General features: G+C 43.3%; 1 long non-coding RNA gene across 2 annotated transcripts in view; it reads left to right on the top strand.

The window, feature by feature from the left end:
- LOC118530327 (uncharacterized) overlaps window positions 1-17975 on the top strand; it is an 87165-nt gene that overhangs the window by 40879 nt on the left and 28311 nt on the right. Inside the window, exons 3-4 of one of the 2 annotated variants that reach the window (XR_013444680.1) lie at window positions 6649-6804; window positions 7039-7442. This is a non-coding gene — a long non-coding RNA (uncharacterized LOC118530327). Of the gene's footprint in view, window positions 1-6648; window positions 6805-7038; window positions 7443-17975 lie in introns of those variants that run through there. The other variant, XR_013444679.1, reaches the window with a different exon arrangement.

Below are 17975 nucleotides of genomic sequence, written 5' to 3'. Positions count from 1 at the left end.
CTTTGGGGTTTGGGGTTTGGACCAGGGGAGAGGTTTATGTATTCTGTGTCATGTTCTAATTTACAAACTCTATAATCTGTATCTTATCTGTGAATGGCTTTGTGTCTACCTCAGGTGCAGTGGTTTTTGATGGGGGGGTTATTTTGCTCCCCTCTTTCACCCAGGGGATATTTTGATTGTCAATGACTGAGGGTGGGTGGACATTTGGTGGGTAGAGGCCAGGGAAGCTGCTAAACATCCTACAACATGTGGAACGGCCCCCACACCCAGCAAGAAAGAATGATCCCACCCAAAATACCAATAATGTTGAGGCTGAGAAATCCTGCTTTAGCGAGTATCCCAGTTTTTTCCTTGATTGTTTTTTCCCCTTGATTATTTGATTCATTGTGAGATAGCGCCTTAACAGATTATAGGAAAGGTGATTTTAGCTAATTGAATTTGGATTTTACCAAACAGTGTTTCCTATCATTAAGCAAGTATAATTTTGTCTGTTAAAACAAATAACCTATCCTTTATGATGATTCTTTTAGAAATGTAATGATACTAAGACTAAAGAATATTCTGGACATGAGAGGCAAATTCGTTTTAGACTCCGTGTTTCAGGGTTTGTTTTTTTGTTTTGTAACTTTCATAACATTGATTTAAATAAAACATTTATTTTCCTTTCTGTGGGAGGGGAGGGAGCATGACTATAACTGTAAATGTTTTCTCAGTGGAGGGTTTGTGAATCTTTTTTTTTTTTTTAAGATCTTATTTATTTATTTGACAGAGAGAGACACAGCGAGAGAGGGAACACAAGCAGGGGGAGTGGGAGAGGGAGAAGCAGGCTTCCTGAGGAGCAGGGAGCCCGATGCGGGGCTGGACCCCAGGACCCCAAGATCATGACCTGAGCCAAAGGCAGACGCTTAACGACTGAGCCACCCAGGCGCCCCGTGAATCTTCTAATGAACTTCCCGATTTCCTGCATCAATCCATCATGTAAGTCCCTGATTTTGTAAAGGCAGTCTAATATTTTGGAGTTTTCTTGTGAGGCTGTAAATTCCGAAATTATTTGGTGTCGATGAGGAAGCAGTGTAAAATGGTCTCTGGTCTCTACCTGACCGGAAGTCACAGCGCTGTGCAACATCTCTCTCAGAGGCCTGAACAAGAAGAGGGAAGAACGAGCTGTCTTTCCATTAATTGGTGAAGGTGATTTTACTCCAGAGCTGTGACTTTCTCCTGGCAGCTGGAGTCCTGCAGCTGGGTGAAAATCAACCAGTCCCCTGGAGATGGCAGTAGCAGGCAGGGATGGAGATCTTTCGGCAACCGGCCACAGCCAGAACCGCAGGCTCCTGCTCCGATCTTGGTCTGTGAGGCCAGGCGGCCATGATGGATCCCTGTGGCTGCGGAGGGCTGACTTTGCTGGTGGCTGTTACAGTGAAATTCCACATTCTCTTTCTCGGGAGTTTAGTTCTCAAGTGCTGCCTTCAGTCCTTTCTGAACAACGTCTTGTTTAAGTGAATGAATACATAAATAACATTCCTGGTGCTGGTTAAGCCCTACCACGTTTGAAACACCATCAAATCACAGGCACCATATTAATAGGCACTGTGGTACAAAAGGGGGTAAGAGCGAGTCCTTGGGCTGGAGAGGTTTAAAAACACACAAATCAGTGATTTCAGCATAATATGTAGCCACCAAGTAACCCAGTGCTCTGAATGCCAGAGGATCAGCTTAACCCAGCCAGAGGGGTCAGAGACACTTTCCCGATGAGATGGTACCTGCTCTGAGTTGGAAAGAATAAGAGTTAGCCAGGTGAAGGAAGATAAAAACAATGTTCCAGGGGCGCCCGACTGGCTCAGTTGGTAGAGCATCTGACTCTTGATCTCTGGGTCGGAATTTCCAGCCCCATGTTGAGCGTAGAGATTACTTAAAAAAAAGGGGGGGGGGCTCCAGGCAGGAGCACAGCATACATAAGATCTGGGGGTGGGACACATCATGACATTTGCTATGTTACTGGATTGCAACATGGAAGCCAGGGTGACCGGAGAGTTCAGTAGCGGCCAAATCAAGGAAGTGCTGAAAAATAAAAATGCTTTGGAATTAAGGATGTTGGCGGCCTGCAGCGGACTCATCTGGGGGTCTTGTTTTCAATGGATTTCCTGACTCCATCTGCAGAGATTTTTACACACCCTGCCAACTAGTGGACCTCATGTTGGAGTTGAGTTAATCATGTTCCTCAACTCAAAGCACATTTTCATCTCTGCCTGGGCAAAGCTCTTCCCTTTTATGCTTACTTGTTTGTCTCATTATTTACCAATGTTTTCCCCTTTATCCCTGGTCCTCACTCCCATTCCACTTCAACTCAGCTCCCCTCTCTATTCATGGATCTTTATTTGAAAAGAAATAGTGTATTTATTTTTTTATTTTTTATTAACATACAATGTGAAATAGTGTATTTAAAAACATACATTCATGTTAATTTTACATAAGTGGTATTGTGCTCTAAAGCAGTCTCTCACAATTTTTGTCTCTTTTTCTGCCCTTGTCACATTGCTCTATGGTACATCTAGTTCCTTGCCTTTTCTTTTTTTGAAGTATGCTTCACACCCAGCGTGGAGCCCAATGCGGGGCTTGAACTCACGATCCTGAGATCAAGACCTGAGCTGAGATCAAGAGTCAGGTGGTTAACCGACTGAGCCACCCAGGTGTTCCTCTAGTTCCTTGCTTCTAACTGCAGTATGACTGCACGCATTTTGCTTATCCAATGTATCATGGTCATATTTTTTTCCTAAGTCCTTCCATGGCAAACAGTTCTTTGATGAGCATTCTCATTCATACCCCTTTATGGATCAGATGAACACCTTTCTGCCCCCAAAAGTCCTGATTCCATGGGTCTGAGGTGGGTCCCTGATAATTTTTTAAATTAATTTTGAAAAAAGTAATCTCTACACCCAACATGGTGCTCGAATTCACGATCCCGAGATCAAGAGTCGCATGCTCTTCGGACTGAGCCAGCTAGGCACCCCCGGGGCCCAGATCATTTAAATATAGTTAGGCTGCTATTGCAGTGAAGTGATGTAGTGAGAAGAAAGGAGACAATGGTTCTCTAACTCTGGCCTGCATCAGAATATTCTGGACGACTTGGAAGACACGGATTGCTGAACTCAGGTCCGACCTCGCACTCGCATGAACCGTGCCTCCTTAAATGTTGCCTAATCCTAGTTCTGGCCCTGGCTGGACTGGACCCCATGCCCAGAGTTCTTGATTGAGTAATCAAGTAGGTATTGGAAGCCGGTGTGAGAATGTGCATCTCTAACAAGTTCCTAGACGATACTGCTACTGCTGGTCCAGGGACCACACTTTGAGAACCCCTGCTATTCAAAATGTAGCCTGCAGGACCAGCAACATCCAGGTCACCTAAGAGTTCATTTGAAATGCAGAATGTTGAGCCTCACCCCAGATCTACTAAACCAGAATCTACATTTGAGCAAGATCCCCAATAAAGTTTAAGAAGTACTGCTTTGGGAGAGACAGGGAGGGTACATCTTTCTACCAAAGGAATTAATTACAAGGATGCTCCCGAATTTCCCGAAAGCAACCAGGGGATACTTTTCAGGGACGTTAAGGTCTCGGGGTATCTCATGTGGAGGCACACACCACGTCTGTTTGCCTTTTACTTGGGGTGTTAATTTTGATCACTTGGCTAGAGTATGGTCTCATTTTTCTACTATGAAAATATGTTTTGAGAAATTATGTTCACTTCCTGTTTGATGCAGTTACTAGAGAGAGACCGCCCCTGGATAAGGCATGAAGGTCAGCTGGGCTGTCTCCCCAGCTCTTTATTTCTGCCCCAGGACAAGGAACAAAAAGGTCGGAAGATCTCCCTCCTTTCAAAGAGTGTATCTGACAGGCCTCCAGGGCTGGGCTGTAGGGTGAGGTCAGTCCGCTCCTCAGATCAGGTAAGCTAAGGCAGCTCATGATGCAGAGCGGTTCAGAAATAGGAAGACGAAGTCCATCTCCAGCAGAAGGCTGGAAGCTGTGCAGATAATACACTACTTGACATGACTTAGAATTGTCTTGGACAGAGAACAAAAAGTTAAAATCCCGCAGACACAAATAAGCAAACCTGACTACCGGTGTTCAGAAACTTCTATCTTGTTGGTTTTAAGAGCATCAAAATGATGCCTTGTCCAGAGAAAAGAGCCTTGCCTAACTTTTGTTAAGGATCTAAAACACCACCCTGTCTGAAACGAATATGTTATATGTCACTAATGCCTCAATTAAAAAACAAAACCCAGAAAACCACACCACCCTGTTGTATCTGTCCCTTGAGGCCCCTTGCACACGATCACCCAGAGGGTTGAGCAGGGAGTAACAAAGGAGGAAGCCCGGGGGAGAGAACACTGTAGATACCATTTCAGAAACATTATCCATCCCTGCCTCTGACAACATAAAAACAGATTCTGTGGATGAAATTCCTCAGAACACAATGACTCCCTCCCCTTGAAAAAGATAACACTTGTATCTTCTATAGTTCTGTTAACTCCCCTAGTAGGAGTCAAGTGGAAATATTTCTGTGCAGACAGCTGAGGGTTATTCCTTTTCAGGTTAAGCCCACTAGTTTTCTGCGGTGCATGCAGTCTAGGGAGTGCTGAACAACTTAGCCCTCCCCGAACACAGCTCCAAGGAGAGAATATTAGCACCGCCAGCAGGGGAAAGTAGGAGATGCAATGAATAAACTGAACCGCTCTCCATTTTTCTTAGATATGTTGCATACTTTTATGACTCTGCCCTTGCTCACATTTCCCCACAGCCCGGATTATATCCTCCCTCTTTGCTCTTCTAATCTCCATCCAGAAGTTTTCCAGGGCCCAGCTGATGTAACTCTCTCTCCCATGAAGCCTTACTGGATTCCTCCCATCCCCATTTACCAACTAGTATCCTTCTCTATGTGGCTCTTAACACCTTGTTTCTCTAATAGACAGCCTGTGCCTTTCATTTTTGGGGGAACCTTTTTTTCTTGCGGTAAAATATACATAACATGAAATTTACTCTTTTAACCATTTTTAGGTGTACAATTCAGTGGCATTAGGAGCGATCACAGCACTGTCCAATCATCACCATTACCCATGTCCAGGACTTTCTCATCATCCCAAACAGAAAGTCTATACCTATTAAACAATAACTGCCATCCCCTACCTCTGGTCACCTCTATTCTACTTTCGACCTCTATGAATTTGCTTATCCTCGAGACCTCGCTAAGTGAAATCATACAATATTTGTGTGTGTGTGTGTGTGTGTGTTTTAGTGTGTCTGGCTTATTTCACTTAGTGTACTGTATTCAAGTTTCATCCATGTTGTAGCATGTGTCAAAATTTCCTTTTTATTTTATTTTATTTTTTATTTTTTTAAAGATTTTATTTATTTATTTGAGAGAGAGAGAATGAGAGACAGAGAGCATGAGAGGGAGGAGGGTCAGAGGGAGAAGCAGACTCCCTGCCGAGCAGGGAGCCCGATGCGGGACTCCATCCTGGGACTCCAGGATCATGACCTGAGCCGAAGGCAGTCGCTTAACCAACTGAGCCACCCAGGCGCCCTCAAAATTTCCTTTTTAAAGCTGAATGATACTCCACTGCATGTGCACGCTGAATTTTTATTTGTTTATTTGTTTGTTTGTTTATTTAAGTAAGCTTTATACCCAACGCGGGGCTCGAACTCATGGCCCCAAGATCAGGAGTCGCATGCTCCACCGCCCCTGTGTATATCACGTTTTGTTCATCCATTCATCTGTTGATGGACATTTGGGTTGTTTCCACCTTTTGGCTATTGTGACTAAAGCTGCCATGAACGTGGGTGTGCAAATATCTGTTTGAGTCCCTGCTTTTAATTCTTTGGGGTATGGACTCACAAGTAGGATGGCTGGATCATAGGGTACTTCCATGTTTAAATTTTTGAGCAAGTGCCCTTCATTTTTCAGTCTACATAGAGGGAAAAAACAAGAGCCCAGCTAATAATGTGTGCGGTGTCTGATTAGACTTCCCAGCTAAACTCCTGGAACGCTGTCTATTGACAATTCAGTCCAGTCGATCCAATCCAAACTCCTCCTGCTCTGAGCAACGCATCCGCTCCAGGCGTGGGGGTTCTGAAAGCATAGGGGCCATTTTGTCATGTCTTTGGCAGGGTTATGGAGACCCCCAACCTCTGCTATTTTTCTTCTCTGCCTCTTGGGGAACCTTGCATTTGTTTTGTGCCCTAAATGGCTCTTCTAGTTTCAGGTGTTGATGATTTGCTCCCCTATTCCTCAGGAGGAGCACAGCACTTTTTATCTCAAGAGGAGAATGCATCCTACCTTCCCCATCTCCAGCCCCCACTGTGTATCTTTCAGCTGCTGCTGAGTAATTGAACATTGGACATTGAGAGTTCTCAAATTGCTCAATAGGTAACCTTGCTGTGGTCAAGACTGTTGGTGGTCACCAGTCTGGCTCTTCTGTGTGCTAGGCACACAGCTAAACCAAATTTCTCAGCCACCCTTGCATCTGAGTGGGATGATGTGACTGAGCTCTGGTCTGTGGAATTTGGGCACGACGGATGTATGCCCGTCTAGGCCTAACCTAGAAAACATTCCACATAATGGTCTGTATGTTTGTGTCCTCATCTGTTAACTAGATGGCACCAGAACTACCAGAGTCACAAAATGAAAGCCTCTGGGTTCCTGAGTCATCATCCGGAGGACAGCGGTCCCGGACGGCTGCTCAGACAAGAATGTCTGCACGGCACTTTGAGGGAGGAAGAAAAGAAACTTGATTGTGTGAAGCCACGAAGGTAACCTACTCTGATGAATCCATTTGCATTTCCAGTTTTACAACTCTGCTTAATTAAGACCTAGACTAAGACCATGGGAAGCTGTTCTGTATAGCCCTGATCTTGACAATCATATTAAGTATCTTCTATCATTCCTACCCGTGGGTCTCAAATTAGGTGCCATCCTTTGACTCACCGCCCTCTTAGGCTTGTTTTTTATGTTCCTGGTCATTTTTTTTTTTTTTTTTTTTCCAGGAGGAGGGAAGGCAACCCTGTCCCAGCTTCTTTGTGAAAGAGTCTTGGGCGCCTGGGTGGCTCAGTTGGTTAAGCAACTGCCTTCAGCTCAGGTCATGATCCTGGAGTCCCGGGATCGAGTCCCGCATCGGGCTCCCTGCTCGGCAGGGAGTCTGCTTCTCCCTCTGACCCTCCTCCCTCTCATGCTCTCTGTCTCTCATTCTCTCTCTCTCAAATAAATAAATAAAATCTTTAAAAAAAAAAAAAAAGAAAGAGTCTTAATCCCAGTGCCAATCCATTCTTGGGCTGCACAATACCCCTCAGAATTCCTCCCAGAGGACTTAGGAACCACAAATCAGTAAGACATCCAAGAGATTGTGACATTTCCATGAATTGAGTAAGTAGGCATTAAGTATGATCCCATGGTACCCTTTTATTATTCTTTATTTTACAATAATTAGTTGAGCGCCTGCCTATTTTTTTTTTAAATTTTATTTATTTATTTGACAGAGAGAGACACAGAGAGAGAGAGAACGCAGCAGTGGGAGCGGGAGAGGGAGAAGCAGGCTCTCCACTGAGCAGGGAGCCCGATGCGGGGCTCGATCCCAGGACCCTGGGACCATGACCTGAGCCGAAGGCAGATGCTCAACGACAGAGCCACCCAAGCGCCCCCTGCCTATTGTTTTTTTAATCACCACTCAGCCCAAAAGAATTAGCAGGAACTTGAGAGTGGCGATTTTGAATTGCTTTTTCTATCTCTAATAATGTCTAACATGTTACGCTGCAGATTTAAGCCGTCACTGTCTGTTGAACTTGATGGAGCAGATAGCAGTTTTATCAACGTACCTGTGACCTCCCTGATTCAATCACCTCCTCTAGCCTACCGATACGTGAACTTACAGATAGGATCCACCTGTGTACTCCGGGGAAAATTTTTTTTTCTTCTAAACTCTTGCCTAGAACCCAGTAGGAATTTTTCAGTCAACTTTAGTGAGTTACAATTTACACACAATAAAATGCATAGGCATAAAGTATATAGTCTGATGAGTTTTGACAAATACAAACAACCTTAAAAGTTCTACACCGGTAAAGATAAAAAGCATTTCCACTATACCAGAAAGTGTCCTTCCTCCCCTTGAGGTCAGTCCCCCGTCACCACAGCCATCCTTGCTGCCCCAGGGAACTAGTGAACTTATTTCTATCACCGTAGATTAGTTTTATGTGTTCTAAAACTTCATATAAATGGGAACTCTATAGTATGAGCTCTTTTGTGTCCACAATGTTGGTGAGATTCATCCAGGCTAGTGCATGTATCAGCAGTTCATTATTTTGTAGGCTGAGCAGTAATCCTTTGTATGAACATCCCACAATTTGTGTATGCGTTCATTTGTTGATGGGCATTAGTGTAGTTTCTAGTTTGCAGATATGAAGAAAGTGGCTCCGGCATCTTCTATCAGTCTTTTTGTGGATAACTCTTTTCATTTCTCTGGGGCAAATACCTAGGAGCAGAACTGCTGGCCATACATGAGATGCATGTTTTAACTCTATAAGAAGCTGCCGAACCTTTCCCCCAAATGGTTGTGCCGTTCTCTCCTACCACAAGCGACGTATGAGAGGTCCACTTCCTCCACCTTCCTGGCATCACTTGGTATTGTGGTTTCTAGTATAAATTTATTTGTAACAAATATTTCATTTTGGTTTTTATTTTTTTAAGATTTATTATTTTAGAGAGGCGGGAGGAGCAGAGGGAGAGGGAGAGAGAGAAACTCAAGCAGACTCCCCACTGAGCATGGAGCCCGACGGGGGGCTTGATCTCACCACCCCATCATGACCTGAGTTGAAATCAAGAGTCAGATGCTTAACCTGACTGAGCCACCCAGGTGCCCCCAAATATTTCATTTTAGAAGGGGAGAGAGAGAGAGAGAGACAGACTGAGAGGGAGAGAGGCAGAGGAGAGAGAGAGAAAGGGGTTGGGGAGGGAGAGAAGAGATGAGAAGGAGCAGGGAGGAGGGGGGGGAAAGAGGCCAAGAAAGGAAAAGAAAAAAAGTGCAGTGTCTAAGAAATAGAGTCATAAATACAATCAGGTTTTCCGGTGTCTGCTCTGATCTCTTATCAACTAGACTGCATTGCCTTTCAAGGGAGAAATATGAGGCAGTATTCTTCCTGTTATTGTGGGGGTGGCATGAGCTGGACATTACATAGAGTTTATTCTAGGAAGCCGGTAGTTTTTCAAGTATAATTTGGACGGGAAAAACTGCAATTCTAAAAGAATTATTTGCATGTCAGGAACTGGCAATAATTTTGAAGTTCCTATTCACGTTGTGAAACCTGGCTGTTTTGTACTCGCGGGAGGAGGCATCCTTTTTTCTGTTGTTAATGGTGGAAATGGAGGCGTGAGTCATTGTAGGCACATTCAAACTAATGATCAGCAAAAGAGGCAAAAGCCAGTAGTTACGACAGATAACATGGGGAGAGAAGGACAGGACACACGTTCTTAAACTTCACTTCTACCCAAATAAGCGCAGAGCTGATCTGGCTCAGCAGGAAAATATAATGAGTTGTAATTACGAGGTATGATTCAAAGAACTAATCTTTCTAGCATAAAAGTGTGATTCTTCTGAGAATGACGAATTTGAATATAGAAAGCAAAAGAGGGATTCTAAGTAGTGAGACCAAAAAGGTGGATTTTAAAAAATTCATTAGAGGGGTGCCTGGGTGGCTCAGTCGTTAAGTGTCTGCCTTCGGCTCAGGTCATGATCCCAGGGTCCTGGGATCGAGCCCCGCATTGGGCTCCCTGCTCAGCGGGAAGCCTGCTTCTCCCTCTCCCACTCCCCCTGCTTGTGTTCCCTCTCTCGCTGTGTCTCTGTCAAATAAATAAATAAAATCTTAAAGAAATAAATAAAATAAAAAATTCATTAGAAATGACCACCATTATGAATATCAGCTCAGTACTGGAACTATTCTCATTATTGAGACACAATTTAAGGCCACTCCTCTGCTCCCTGATGTGGGATTCTGGATTATTGGTAAAGTGTCCATCAGCTTTGAATGTAGAATACAGTGAATGAGAGAGGTGTCCCTAGCTCTCTCACTTTGGGGTCCTTACTGTGTACTCAGTGGGCAGCGTCTCCCGGGGACAGTTGGTGGGGAGACAGAGACAACTCCCCACACTTGCATTTGAAGAGACATTTGTCTCGCTTATCACTTATCAAGCCTTACCCAACACCCTCACAAGCACAGGCAAGGCCAAGAGGGTGAGCCACTGCTCCTCCCTTTCCCCACTACCCCACATATGGTTTCTGATCTCTTTTCTCCTAAAAGCTCTCCTTAACTAATTGAATTAAGGTGCCCGATGAATGGAAAGCATATAGTAAATACGAGCTTCCATTCATTCACTCATTCATCATTCATTCATTCATTCATTCATGTACTTAATATTTATTGAGGTCCTGCTGTGGACCAGGTACTGTTCTAGGTGCTGGGCATATACAGTGAATAAAACAGACAAAAATTTCTGCCTTCATACCAGTAGGGGGAGACAGATAATAAAAATAAGTATGTAAATTCTAGAAAGTATTAGAAGGTGATGTACATGGAGAAGAAACAAAGCAGGATAAAGGGAATGGGAGTGTTGGGGGTAAGGAGAGGCGTGCCACTGGGATAACAATAATTCATTACTCCTATTGTGTTCAGTGAAGCCATATTTCCTCCAGCCCACAAAGTGGGTTTTATGTCACCCCTCCCTAAGTCACCACTACCATGACAACCTAGAACTGTGTCACAATGATTCTAGATGGTCCATCCCCCAGTCCGGAGAAGGAGGCTAAATTGGGATAGCATTATGTTCTGGGTAGCTGGTGACATCACCGTCACGCCTCTCAGAATCACGGGGTTGTCAGGGGATTGGCCAAGTCCAGGAACTAAGGCTCTGTACGCAGTGCCAGTTCTGGTGTGGATCCTGCCCCCACCGTGGGGATGTACAGTACGTATATTGGCTGATAGCCTGCTTTTTTTTTTTCCTTTTTATGTAAGTAGTATATCTTTCTTCATGCCTAGAAATATTTTTTATGACACAGTTTGACCCCTGGCATGGTCTTTTCCTTTGTATGCATTGCGATTTCTGAACAATTCCATTATTTTAGAACATTTAGTTAGCTTCCAAATTTTCACTGTGATGAAATACTTACACATATCACTTTGGACATCTTTGTGGTTTTATCCTTAAGCTAACTTGCAAAAGTGGGTTCAGAGGAGATGCAGAGTTTTAACATTTTTTGATGCAAATTACCAATTGCCCGTTAGAAATCATGGAGTTAGCCCCACCTCGCCAGTTATGTATGAGAACGTTTATTTTCCTGTATTCTTACCTATGCTTGGGGCGTCATTCTTTTTACTTTATTAATTTCAAAGGTGCTACTTGATATCTCATTAATGTTTGCAATTGCCCTATCTTTGATTGTGAGGTTTACTGGGATTTGTATGTCTCCTTTTGGAAATTGCTCATTTTTAATTGGAACGTTTATCTTTCTTATTGATAGCTAAGAGTTCTTTAGATATTAAGGGCCTCAGCTTTTTTCCACTATATATGTTGCAACTACTTTCCCCACTTTTAAAACTGTGCTTTAATTTTATTTACAGACTTTCTAAAAGAGATGTATTGATGCTTTGGCACTTAAAAAATCTTAGTTAAATTTATTATGGCGTTTTTCCTATGCTTTCTTGGTAAGTGCTTTTTGCACTTAATTATGTAAATATCCAAATTATGTAAATATCCAAATTCTCTTCATTTTGTATATTTTTAACATTTAGCTAAATGGTAATATTTGATTTTTTTAAAGGTTTTTTTTTTTTTTTAAGATTTTATTTACTTATTTGACACAGAGAGAGAGCACAAGCAGGGGAAGCGGCAGGGAGAGGGAGAAGCAGGCTCTCTGCTGAGCAGGAAGCCCGATGCGGTACTCGGTCCCAGGACCCTGGAATCATGACCTGAGCTGAAGGCAGATGCTCAACCGACTGAGCCACCCAGGTGCCCCTGGAGTTGATTTTTGTATATGGATTGATGTAGGACTCCTACTTTACTTTTTCTCAAATGCTTGTCTGATAAGTCTCAGGCCCACCTCTTAAATAATTCATCCTATCCCTACAAATATAAAACACCAAAAGTATCATATAGCTACCTAATACCAACCTGTGGCAAAGTGAAATTTCCATTTTTTAAAAAGGTGATGTCGAATATTTGAGCAATTGGAAAAAAACAAGCTCCGTTATAAAAAAGGATTTCAGATGTGTGTAATGAACACATTTTAGCTGGCAAGAATAAATGAGGTGAGATGAGGTGAAGTTAGTGGGGTTGATTCTCAAAGCATTTTTTTCCCCCTGAAAATAAATGTGAACGCTGCGCACTGCATTTTTAAAATATATTCTCCCCCCCCGCCCCATGGACTTTTGGGTCCACTTCACACAGCTGAGTTGGCTTGCTGAGCAGAACTCTCCTTGTAAGATCTTTCCTCCTCTCTGTCTTTTCCCTGCTGGCCTCATTATTAAAAATGTGCTACTGTCAGATATAAATGATGTTTCTCACTAAGTATGTCAATAGCATTTTCCTTTCACTCTGTTTTTTGCCCAAATCTAACAATAAGCCATCTTGCCTTAGTGAAAAAAGATCCCAAGCCTCTCTGACTATTCCCAGGCTCGGGCGTTGGCATGACTGGCAGTCTGAGTGATTGATCCATAACCTTTGGGCACTCAGGCAATTATAAGTTGCCCATAAACTTTGCTGTGCTAGCAGAGCGAATGAAAAACTTGGGGATCTAATTCTGGGTCAGCCAAGCTCTCTTTTCATCATGTCCTATGAGAGAAGCACTGTAACTCTACTCGGGAATTCTTTAGAGAACAATGACAATTATTTATATTTTCCGTTCTCATCATCAGAAAACACGATAATGATTACTTTTTTTCTTCTCTGTCCGTGCCCAAAATTGTTTTGCTACTTCTGACCTTCAACATTTCCTTCTACAGCCTTTCCACTAATCTAGGAATGGGGCAGAGAAAGCCAAGTTTCTGGTTTTCAAAGAAAAATGAAAGTCAGAAATAGCCCTTGTAAATCAAAGTTTCAATATTTCCATTCCCATAATCCTGGGAGTTGTCAATGATTTTTATTTTCACTAATGAGGCAATAACTCAAGAGCTGGTCCTCTTCTGTCAGGAGACAAATATTATGAAACAGAACTGTCATTTGTCTCCGAGCTCGGCTTTATGCAGAGGCGTATGTGTATAAGCTTGTAAGAAAAAAGGGCATTTTCTCAGCCAAGATAGAACAAGCTGTAATAGACTGATTACTAAATGGTTTATCATAAAAATCTCAGTACTGGAAAAGAACATTAAAGGTCAAATGGTTCAAACTCCTGTCTACAAATATGCTCATTCAAAGCTTAAGGGCCAAGTTAACAAGTTTTCGAAGCTGCTGAACACTATCATCATGTAATTGTACGACCTCTCTCTTCTCAAAATGTTTGATGACACATGGATTTTCAAATTGATTGTCTTTAGGATTTTGTGACATTGAGAAAAATTGCAGACGTCCTAGACTAGGTTATAATACTCTTAGGAAAATGTTGTTTCTCCAGAAGCATGACTGGTTCACTTTTCTGTTTAGTTTTAGCTGTTAGTTGCTGGCTGTAGGAAGAGAACACTGCTCCTAATCTCCTTGGGGTCGATAGTTAAATTACCAGCCCTCCAGGCACTACACGTCCCTGTTTGCCTTTGCCGTTGGGGAGTCTCCGTCCTCGCCCCGCCCTCTTCAGAGACGCTAGGCTTGGTCATGTGACTTCCTTTGGCCAATGGGACATTAGCGGATGGGACACAAGCAGACGCTAGTAAAGTGCTTGTGCATTGGGTCTTGCCTACTCTTTTGCTGCTTTTAGAATCCAATTTTCATGTAAACAAGCCCGGGCCAGTCAGCTGGAGACTCATGGCCCAGTGAATAGCCAACACTAACTGCCAACGCGTGAGTGAGGCCGTCTTAGACCGTTCAGTCCCGGTTGAACCACCAGATAACTGAAACTACATAAGGCAAGGCCCGCAGAAGAACTACATAGCTGAATCCAGCCCCAGTTGCTGACCTACAGAATCTTGAGCAAATAAAATGGCTGTTGTTGTAAATCAAGAAGTTTTAGGGTGGTTTGTTTTGAAGCAATCAGTAACTGCTGTACTCTAGTGAAGCCACATATATTTGTGGGGTTAGGTTTCCCAGTTAATGTGTAAGGGAGAAAATCAAAAAATTGCCATTGGATATCCCTTAGGCAGTTCCCATTTACAATCAAAGCAAACATTTTTCCCTCTGTTATTGGGAGAGATTGTTAATTTTCTTTTTTTAAAGATTTTATTTATTTATTCATGAGAGACAGAGGCAGAGGGAGAAGCAGGCTCCCCGCGGAGCAGGGAGCCCTATGCGGGACTCGATCCCAGGACCCTGGGATCATGACCTGAGCCGAAGGCAGACGCTTAACCGACTGAGCCACCCAGGCATCCCTGTTAATTTTCTTTTGAGCCCCAGATGAAATAATTGGCTTGCGTTTGAGGCCATGTTATGTGAAACACACATTCTGTATCTTTAAATATTCACTTTCTAATCCATTGGATCATCACTCAAATCATTCCTGTCTTACAGATGCCCCAACCCCTTGTCTCTCTTACCCTCATCATGTTCTCCTAGCAAAATTCTAACCCTGTATATAGTCAATTATCCGTCCACTCCGTATCAGTGATTGAGAAGCTGAAATTTGCTGGAAAAAATGACACAACTTCTGTTGAGGACTCTCTAAATTTGTTACTGCAAATATCTAGTAAGCCTTCAGTAGTCCTGGCTAATCCTATTATATTTCTCTTGTAAATTCACTTCCCAAATTAGAGACAACCATTTCACACTTTCTTCTGTCTTTTATCTCCAAGAGCCCCTCCTTCTCCCAACACCGATTTTAAGTTTAAGGTTCAGTGATTTTTGACAAATGTATACGCACTGTAACCACCACCATGATCAGGATAGAGAAATTTCCATCTTCCCACAAAGTTCTTTCATGCCTTTTTGTAGACGTATGTTTTCATTTTTCTTGAGTAAATACCTGGAATGGAATTTGCTGGGTCAAAGTGCAGGTATATTCATTAGAATTTACCACCAAATCTAAGAACTAATGAGTTTTGTGAGCATCACAGTAGGCAGCTTTATAGTGAGTGTCTCTGGCACACAGATACTGGCCTATTGCGTGTCATCCCAGGCTTGGAGCACCTCAGTGAACTTCACGGTCATCCAGGAGACCATACCCTCTCCAGCAAGGTCTGAATCTCTGAACCGGTGCCCTTCTCCCTGTTTGTTCTTTCTCTGGTTACTCTCCCAAAGCCTTCGAGATAGTGGCTGCTTCCTTCATTGCCATTCTTACAGAGCTAGTTTCACTCTTCTTAGTAGTAGTTAAGCCCCTGTTGCTAGTTAATTACTTATACTAAGTTTTCCCATTGCAAATTATTGTTGTGGTTTTTGTCTCCTGAGTGGATCCTGATTAATACACCCCACATCACCAGATCTTTTCTAGTTCGCCTCAAGAACATGTCCTAAGGGGCACCTGGGTGGCTCAGTTGTTAAGCGTCTGCCTTTGGCTCAGGTCATGATCCCAGGGTCCTGGGATCGAGCCCCGCATCGGGCTCCCTACTCAGCGGAGAGCCTGCTTCTTCCTCTCCCACTCCCCCTGCTTGTGTTCCCTTTCTCTTTGTGTTTCTCTCTGTCAAATAAATAAATAAAATCTTAAAAAGAAAAAAAAGAACATGTCCTGAAATATCCACCCTTCCCATTTCTACTGCTAGCAGCTAAGCCCAAGCCGCCAACATGTCTTATCGGAACAAATGCAAAGCTTTCTGTTTGGTTTCTGTACTTTTCCATTGTCCTATCCTCAGACTTCTACAGGAGCCCCCATTGAGCTTTTAATGTAAATTCAATCATATTACTACGCTGCTTAAAACCCTCCAGTAAGGTCTTCTGGTTTTAGCTTAGAGGTGTAGAGAGCTGCATGAGAGTCTCTTGCATTCATACAACAAGGAAAATCTGGACAAACTGGAAAGTAGTGATTTTTCTTGAATGAACCAGAAAACCGAGGTTATAGGGCAACCACATTATCCAAAATCTGAGGAGTGCCAAATTCTTGCAGGGGGATAGAGGACCTGAACATTTGCTGATGTGGGGCAGATGCTGCTGGACTCCATATAAGCTGGTAAGAGGACTCAGCCAACTGTTTTTAAAGAATTGCTCAAGGCCAAGTGTGAGCTAGTTTGAAGACTTCATCCTCCTGCAGGATTTTCCTCCACAGGCGCCACCAGGGATTCATAGGGAAGTTCGGGGAGAATGGTGACAAAGCTTCCATCAAGCTGCTGGCTGGCAGAGAACCGAAGCCACTTCTGAAACTTTGCTCAGCCCATCTTTGCTACTTCCCCTATGGAACGAAAGTCTACATTTATGGGGGACACACAACACAAGTAGTTCTCATAGGGCACTGGTGAAAAGCCGGTGTAGTTTTGAAGAGACAAGAAAAAGAGCAACTCCACCTCCGAAGGAAAGGCAAGAATATGTACTAGGGAGGGGCGCTTGGCTGGCTCAGTCCGAAGAGCATGTGACTCTGGATCTCTGGGTCGTGAGTTTGAGCCCACACTGGATGTAGAGATTACTAACAAAAAATATGTAAATGAACTTGAAAATAAAGAGTATGTACTAGGGCAAAACTGCAGCTGGAGAGTCAAAAGCACTTGTGAGACTCGAAGACTCTTAAGAATGAGGTTTAATCAGACCATCAGAGAATGTTCTTGTCTCCTGCCCCTCACCACAGGTCAACAAGCATCAGGTAAAAATAACAGTATGAGCGAGAGAGCAGGGTGGGGTTGGGGGGTGGCAGGGGGAGATTTGCAAGAGACACGCTCTCAGCGCTATAGCACAAATGGGAACTCTTAAGGCCAGAAGTGGAGACATTGAGAAAGTGACTCTGGCAAACCAGCCCACATCAAGTAGTTTCCAAATGACCTTATTTATCTTGCTTATTGTTGTATCCCTGGAACGTAGAACAGTACTGGCACTTAGTAAGTCCTCATTAAACATTGATCGAATGATCCTCTATTAAGCTGCTACATCCAGAGACCAACTGAGAGAACATCAGATTCATATCTCACTGAATGAAATGGTCAGAATCACCTGATACTTAAATACCAATTTATTTAAATTTGAATATATTCAAGTAACTAATATTTAAATGATTATTTCTCTATTTGATTCTTTTTTGCTTAATGCATATAGCTTAATTCACATAAGTTAAATGAATATAGGATGAAGTTCCACTGTAATATCTCTTTTTTTAAAATAATTTATTTTATTTTATTTTTAGAGAAAGAGAGTGCGTGCGTGTGCATGTGGAGGTGGGGCTGGAGGGGCAGAGGGAAGAGGAGAGACTTTTTTTTTTAAGATTGTATTTATTTATTTGACAGAGACAGCGAGAGAGGGAACACAAGCAGGGGGAGTGGGAGAGGGAGAAGCAGGCTACCCGCTGAGCAAGGAGCCCGATATGGGGCTCGATCTCAGGACCCTGGGATTATGACCTGGGCTGAAGGCAGACGCTTAACTGACTGAGCCACCCAGGCGCCCCGGAAGGAGAGAATCTTAAGCAGACTCTATGTCCAGCACCGAGCCCAACGTGGGGCTGGATCTCACGATGCTGAAATTATGACCTGAGACGAAATCTGAGAGTTGAGGGACACCTAACTTACCGAGCCACCCAGGTGCCCCTAAAAGAGTTTATTTTTAAGTAACCTCTACACCTTACATGGGGCTCAGACTTACAGCCCTGAGATCAAGAATCACATGCTCCACCAACTGAGCCAACCAGGCACCCCAGTATCTCTTTAAACAGTGATCTGTACCTTAGAAACCC

Source organism: Halichoerus grypus, chromosome X (assembly GCF_964656455.1).
Source record: "Halichoerus grypus chromosome X, mHalGry1.hap1.1, whole genome shotgun sequence".
NCBI lineage: Eukaryota > Metazoa > Chordata > Mammalia > Carnivora > Phocidae > Halichoerus > Halichoerus grypus.
Note: the sequence above shows the minus strand (reverse complement) of the source record. Positions and strands in the feature narration are given on the sequence as shown.